The sequence below is a fragment of the Protopterus annectens genome, chromosome 2.part2 (assembly GCF_019279795.1).
Source record: "Protopterus annectens isolate FY-2018-M chromosome 2.part2, PAN1.0, whole genome shotgun sequence".
NCBI lineage: Eukaryota > Metazoa > Chordata > Ceratodontiformes > Protopteridae > Protopterus > Protopterus annectens.
In genome coordinates, this window is record NC_056730.1 from 1,090,291,126 (window position 1) to 1,090,299,460 (window position 8,335).

Sequence of the window (8,335 nt, forward strand, 5' to 3'; positions counted from 1 at the left end):
ATTTTTCTTCCTCATGTATCCCTGACATAGTCAATCAATAGAGGGGAAAACATAACAAAGTGTGCATTTCTTTGGCATTTTGTTAAGCCCCATGCAGAATTAAAACCATCTTTTAAATATCCTCTTAAAAGCTTTCAGGCAAAACTGAAGAGCAGGGGATAAAACAGAATCCTATTTCATTTAGCCCTTTATTCCTTTTTTCCTCCTATATTAAAAGTACTGAAAAATAACACACTGAATTGCTGTGAGAGCTCAACAGTGCCCTAATTTCCCAATGTAAAACATGACTGCAGCTTCAATTTACCAATCATGATATCTAGTCTTAAAATATGTAGTTCACTTCTCTTCCCTACTATTTTCCAGGCCATTTTCCATTCCAGATTCTCCATTCAGAGAGCATTGAATGCAGCAGTACAATATATCCTGTGCTCTTTCATTCACACTGCTTAAGTTGTCTACTAATCCCACAGTACTGCAGATATACCTCTCAACCTCTTAGTGCAAGAAATCTGGACAAAGCCCTACAAAATGGGTGGACAAAGGACCATAAAAATAGGAACATATTTTGAATATTAAACATAACATTGTCCGGTTCGATTCTCACCTAGAGGGTCTTCTGTGTGGAGACATGTGTGAATGGGCATACCTTCGTTGAAGGTTGTGCATCAGGGCCGGCAACTCGGCATGTAAAAATCTACTGCCAATCATTAGCGGACCAGAGTTCCGCTGTGGCGACCCCTAACCGTGAAAAGCCGAAAGACCCAACAACTCATAAACTTAGAACGTTACTAGAGTACCAGGATTCTTTTTAACATACCTTTTCTGAAGGAATTCAAGCCTGAAACTCAAATGTATGTCATTATTTAGTGACTTCAGTCCTCAAATCATCCCACTGATTTGCCAGAAAACCACAAATTTTATGATGAACAGACCAAAAATATGAGCCAAAAATCTGGACATTCTGCGAAAATCTGGATAGTTGAGAAGTATGACTGCAGAGAGGAGACATGGTATAACTGTCTACTTCAAATTACTTACTGTGTGTGTGTGTGTGTGTGTGTGTGTGTGTGTGTGTGTGTGTGTGTGTGTGTGTGTGTGTGTGTGTGTACCTGAGGTTATGTCTCTTGCCTTCCACTACCTATTACCAATAGTGTTGACTTAACTCACAGTATGTCACATGCCTAGTTATATCACTGCAGTGGAAACAGATGAGCAAGAAACAACACAAAACTTGTGTCATTACAGGGCTGTTGTAGATCAAGGAAATACGCTTTGCCCATGATTTGCGGGACAACAGGGGGGGTTTTTATTACCCAAGTGGGTGGATTGGTCTTTGGGAGTCTTTTTTCATCTGTGACTTGAAAAAGAAAAGAAAATCATTCATGCCAGAGGAATCTTGATAAATAACAATAAGAACAAGCATAAAAAACAGTGAGTGCTTTATCAGTTAAAGGAACTGTAAAACCCTAGAGTTATCTTAAACATATCTGATTTCTTTCTCCTGTTGTTATCTTTCAAAACTGATGCTCTTGCTACTGACTATCCAAAAATTACACTTTTTAAAATACTGAGAAAAGCTTTAGCTGCAAATCACCCTGTCTGTGTTACTGTGGATACATTACGCAACATGTGGTCAACTGTGACATTAAACTGTAAGTGATGTGTTGTCTTTTTTGATACAGCTTTGTTTTGTGGTTTACTTTGAACTACCCCTTGTAATAATATATTGCTACATACCTATTGGAGCTTTTTTTTACTGGTTCCCCACTGAAAAGGTGTTCTGCCCAGTCAGACCACTTTGGTTTAAAATTAAAATAAATAAGAAGCTATGAGAGATGTTCCTGCAGCAACATACCCTCAACTGAGAACATCTTTCAAATGTCTGGATCCCCTAATTTCATCCAAATTCTCAAAATCATGAATGTATAACCTGCCACTGCATCAGCGAGTACTTGAGTTCTTACTTTGACAAGATGGATAAAGTAGTGTTGCTGTATGCAAGACCCTTGTTCAATTCTGGAGTCCCTGTAGTTGTAGGAATAATAAACTCAGGAGGGAATACAGACAAATGTTCTCATATGCAAGTGGATGCTGGATGCAAGTTTAAGATGGCTGATGCCATTGCATGTTTGTCTCTTGGGAGCTCTAAAAGAGAAAACCTCCTTAATCTGACTTTAAAAGAGGCTAATGATACTGCAATAGCAGCTACAGAAGCCTGCGGACCTTCTATCAGAATAATAGTCAACACTAGAAACATGTAGAAGAGTCTTTCCCCATCCTCTGGCTCACTATAACATGCCATGCCTGGCTGTAACCAGGCAGCTTGCCAGTTAGCTTAAATGAGGAGAAGGTACAATAGCAAGGTAGGGAGCATCAGGTACTTATCCTATATAGAGAGAGAGGTGGACTAGCAAGGCATGGAACAGAAGATAGATTTCTTATTTACAAAGAGGGATGGAATAACATGGAAGTGAGCAGTAGCTAGTTATCTTATATTTGGAGAAGAACGAAGATGCAGATAGTTATCTTATATAGGGAGGGGGTGGAGCATCAAGGTAGGGAACAGCATATAGGTATCCTATATGGAGACAGAATTAACATAGCAAGGCAGGGAACAGCAGACTGTTATCTTATATAGAGCAAGGCAGGGAACAGCAGATAGTTATCTTATATAGGCAGAGGGGTGGAATAACAAGGCAAGGAACAACATATAGTTTTCTTTCATAGGGAGAGGCTTGGAACAGCAAAGCTGGGAGTAGATCACTGAGGCATCTTGGAGAAGGAGAAAGATAATGTAGGCATTTGCAAGGTTTTTGCACTAGTATACAGCTCAGCAAGCTCCTGCCTGGTGCCCTGCAGGGTTACTACAGGAGCAGAGAGAAAAAAGAGGGACTTTGGAGTGATTAAGTATCATTTTACTGCATTTTCTTGCTGTCTTAAGCTAATTCTGCCTAAAACGCCGATTGTCTAGAGTTTTTTGATTTAAAAAGCTTGTTTCAGCTACATATTGTACTTATTTTACTGCCTGCACTTTAACAGTCATTTTTGTGTTTAAATTTCCTGTTTAACTGTTGTAGGCTACACACTCAAGTGTGATAGCCATTTCTGTGCATTTAAAGTGTGTTTTTTTTATTGTATCTGCTTAATTTTCTGAAAAAAAAAAAAAAAAAAAAAAGCAATATACTTGTTTTCTCACCTTTCTAAGCTAGTATAGTCCAGTTTTCAGGTTATTGCTGAATTCAGGGCTGCGTTACAAGTTTCTGTGTTTGCCCATATCTTACTTGGATAGAAGGAAGTTTCTCTGTTCACTGTGAGAGAGGGAACTTTGAGCAGCCTATCTGTCCCTGGAGGAGTGATTTCAGCCCAAAAATTAGTAGTTTATTGGCCATTTTGGGTTAATTTCTCCTTCATTTTCCTGCTATAAAATCCGCATTTGCGAGGTTTTTGCGCTAGTATACAGCTCAGCAAGCTCCTGCCTGGTGCCCTGCAGAGTTCTACAGCAGCAGAGAGACAAAAGAGAGACTTTGGCATGATTAAGTATCATTTCTCTGCATTTTCTTGCTGCCTTTAGCTAATTCTGCCTAAAACACCAATTTTATAGAGTTTCTGTGATTTAAAAAGCTTGTTTCAGCTACATATTGTACTTATTTTACTGCCTGCACTTTAACAGTAATTTTTGTGTTTAAATTTCCTGTTTAACTGTTGTAGGCTACACACTCAAGTGTGATAGCCATTTCTGTGCATTTAAAGTGTGTTTTTTTTATTGTATCTGCTTTATTTTCTGAAAAAAAAAAAACAATATACTTGTTTTCTCACCTTTCTAAGCTAGTATAGTCCAGTTTTCAGGTTAGTGCTGAATTCAGGGCTGTGTTACAAGTTTCTGTGTTTGCCCTTACCTTACATGGATAGAAGGAAGTTTCTCTGTTCACTGTGAGAGAGGGAGCTTTGAGCAGCCTATCTGTCCCTGGAGGAGTGGTTTCAGCCCAGCAATTAATAGTTTATTGGCCATTTTAGGCTAATTTCTATCTCTTTCATTTCCCTGCTATAAAACCCGCATTTGCGAGGTTTTTGTGCTAGTATACAGCTCAGCAAGCTCCTGCCTGGTGCCCTGCAGAGTTATACAGCAGCAGAGAGACAAAAGAGAGACTTTGGAGTGATTAAGTATCAATTTTCTGCATTTTCTTGCTGCCATTACCTAATTCTGCACAACACGCCGATTTTCTAGAGTTTCTGTGATTTAAAAAGCTTGTTTCAGCTAAATATTGTACTTATTTTACTGCCTGCACTTTAACAAAGTCTTTTTTTGTTTAAATTACCTGTTTAACTGTTGTAGGCTACACACTCAAGTGTGATAGCCATTTCTGTGCATTTAAAGTGTTTTTTTATTGTATCTGCTTTATTTTCTGAAAAAAAAAAACAAAAAAACAAAACAATATACTTGTTTTCTCACCTTTCTAAGCTAGTATAGTACAGTTTTCAGGTTAGTGCTGAATTCAGGGCTGTGTTACAAGTTTCTGTGTTTGCCCATACCTTACTTGGATAGAAGGAAGTTTCCCTGTTCACTGTGAGAGAGAGAGAGCTTTGAGCAGCCTATCTGTCCCTGGAGGAGTGGTTTTGGCCCAGAAATTAGTAGTTTATTGGCCATTTTGGGCTAATTTCTATCTCTTTCATTTCCCTGCTATAAAACCTGCATTTATGCGGTTTTGCATGCCGGGCAGCGCCATTTAGCTAGGGTATAACTACTCCCGTCTCCACAAAGTCTACGCTTCAATTTTTCCGTTGGAACTAGACAAACTTTCAACTTAAGCACTCAAACCATTCACTTCTCATCCTGGCACTTGCTAAAAACTCATAGCAAGCACTAATAAACCTTAGCACTAGACCCCCCCCTATACTGTAAAGAAGGACAAGGCTCTCTATTCAACCTTACCAGCCAATCAGTAAAACATTTCATTGTACCTATCCAGGCATGTCCAAAGAGCAGTTTCAGGTGTACTCTCCGGTCCAACTGCTGAATCTGGGCATTTTGAGGCAATGTTACAATTGCCTCATGTACACAGACAACCCTCTCCTCCTTCCACCAAACACTAATACATGCGAGAGATGCAATTATACAGCCAAACTGAAGGCTAAGCTCTCTCAACCCAAGACTGGACCAGGCAGTCAAGAGGAGAAGGGAATTACTTGCATCACACCACCAGTCTCACATAGACCTATGAAACCAGCACCGGCAAAAAACACACATAAATACATGAAAACATACTTGGAGGCTCTAAATACAAATCTGCAAAAGCAAAAGAGACCTCCAAAGCAGACATCCAAGCAACCTCCACCCCCCAACACAAACCATGAAACACATACTTCAGAAAACCAGTGTGCCACACAATCACAGCCCTTAAGGCAAAATAACATATCCAACACACTAGTAATAGGTGTCTCTATAGTTAGGCACACTGACGTCCCACTCATTAGGTTGAACAAGGAGAAGGTTACTGTTAGCTGCCTGTTGGGTGCCAGGATTCGCCACATAACACAAGCACTCAGGTCACTCCAGAATAAGTACGAATATGACTCTGTCATTGTCCATGTTGGTTTGAATGACCTGAAACATACTTCACTGGACTAAATGAAAAGAGACATGGAGGAGCTCTCTGATCACGTAGCCCAGGCCGGTATGACCCTCACCCTGAGTAGCATCCTGCCCTCACCAAGAATGATACCACGGTATAGAGAAAAAATTATCAATTTCAACAATTGGCTAATATTCTGGTGTTATTCAAAGGGGATCCAGTGTCTGTCAGCCTGGGATGACATGCTCGACAGCGCTGGAGACAGTTTGCACCTGTCACCCTTAGGCTTTTGAATACTGGCCAAGGCTCTTGCCACCCCCATAGTGCCTTTTTTCGGCAAGGCTCAAAAGACAAATCCACCGCCATAAATTGCACAAGTAACAAAAAACTGAGGGTAATGCTACTCAATGCCAGAAGTCTAAACTTCAAAATGCCTGCATTCGAGGCACTCCTCAGTATGGAGAAAATTGATATATGTGCAGTAACAGAAACCTGGTTTAAGGCTCCAGAGAGCACCCCAGCACTACCAGGCTACAACTCATACCATACATTTCAGCCACAAAACCCAGACAGAAATACAAAAGGCGGGGGAGTATCCATATTCATCAAGGATACCCAAACCTCCAGGTTAGTGGCACAGCACGATGCTTCAGAGATAATCCACGTGCAACTAACAATGGGCAAAACTGCTATTCAAATTATAGCTTCCTATAGATCACCCACCACATCCCAGGACCACCACTCTGCATTCCTGGAAACACTGGGAAACATAAAGGTCCTACCAAACACCCTGATATTGGGTGAGTTCAATTACCCAAACATTAACTGGGAGAACTAATCAAGTACAAACTCCCTTGCCCAACATTTCCTAGAATTTATAAACTCAAACGCCCTGGATCAACTGGTCAACACCTCCACCAGAGGTGACAACACACTGGACCTGGTCATCACCAACATGGGCGACCGGTGTTCCACACTGGAGGTCAACCCCTCGCTGGTTTGATCTGACCATAAACTAATCACTCTTGATATCCACATACCGCCACCACCCCCTGTCAAAGAAACCACCGTGAAAAACTTTTCAAAAGCAAACTTCACGTTACTTAAGACCAAGGTGGAAAGTTTCAAAGCCCCCATGCTAAAGGATAATGCTGTCCAAGCTGCAAAATCATTTACTAATGCATTCTATGGGCACCTACAAGAATGCATGGATTGTGCTATCCCAAACATAACCGGGACTCACTCCTCCAAGAAAAGTAAACCAGTCTGGTGGACCCCTGCCACAAACAAGCTATACAATAGAAGGAGGAAACTAGTACAGAAAAGAGTAAAATCCCAAGAAGAGAAGACATCCCTGATCAGTATCAGCAAGAAACTACATTCCCTCATAAAATCATCCAAGGATAGCTTCAAAAGAAAAATTGCCATGGACTCCAAAGATAACCACAAGGCATTCTTTAGCTATGTCAAGAATCTAAGTGGCAATTCTCAGATCTGCTCGGAGTTAGTGTAGAATGGCACAAAATACACTGAACCGACCAATATAGCCAATATCCTGGCAGACAGGTTCAGTACAAACTTCACCCCCCACAAACACCCAAAAGGACCCATACCTATACCAGAAGAATGTAGTGCCCCTGAAACCACAGACAATCAGGTTAAAACAGCCCTCTCCAAAGCCAAAAACACAGCATCAATGGGACTGGACAGTGTCCCAGGCTGCATCCTACATGAGCTCAAAGATGAACTAACCTCTCACCTAAACACACTGTTTAAACTCAGCCTCTCCACAGGCTACATGCCCACAGAGTGGCGCACAGCAACGGTTATTCCGCTCCACAAAGGTGGCACCACAATGGACACCAGGAACTATCACCCTATAAGCCTGACTAGCTTGGTCTGCAAAGCTAAGGAGCGCATCATCATGGATCTCATTAACAGAGACATTGGAAACCTCCAAACACTGGACCCTACCCAGTTCAGCTTTGTTAAGGGCAGATCATGCCTCCTAAACCTGGTGGACTTCTTTGAAACAGTTACCAAGGCTATAGATGAGGGAAAGGTGATCCACACAGCCTACCTAGACCTTGCAAAGGCCTTCGACACCATTCCCCACTCAGGTATTATAGACAAGCTCACCAGCCTGAACATAAACCCCTATGTCACAAGATGGGTTGTCAATTGGCTCACAGACAGAACCCACATGGTGAGAGTTGTGGAAGCTAGGTCTGACTCTAAACCGGTTACAAGTGGCGTTCCCCAGGACTCAGTCCTAGGACCCCTCCTGTTCGGCATATACTTCTCAGAGGTATAGGCAAGCACAGGAGGACTATGGCTGACCAAGTTTGCAGACGAATGCAAACTAGGGGCTATAATTGACCCTCCAGCTGACACAGTCATCCTCCAAAAGGGTCTCAGTGAGACAGATACCTGGTGTCAAAACCATGGCCTCAAGCTAAATGCCAAAAAGTGCATAGTCATCCCCTTTGGAAAAAACAAAGCACCCACAAACTACCACACAGGTGGTAGCCCCCTAAATACGGAAGATGTAATAAGGGATCTGGGGACCCAAGTAGATAGTAACCTCTCCTTTGATAATCACATTGCCAAAGTGGTTAGAAAATCCTTCTATGTGGCCCACCTAATCACAAAAGGGTTTGCATCGAGATCGAAAGAGGACATTGGGCCCCTCTATGCATCACTCATCAGACCCATCATAGAGTACAATGCCCCATTTGGGATGTACCTTACAAGACACCTGCAAC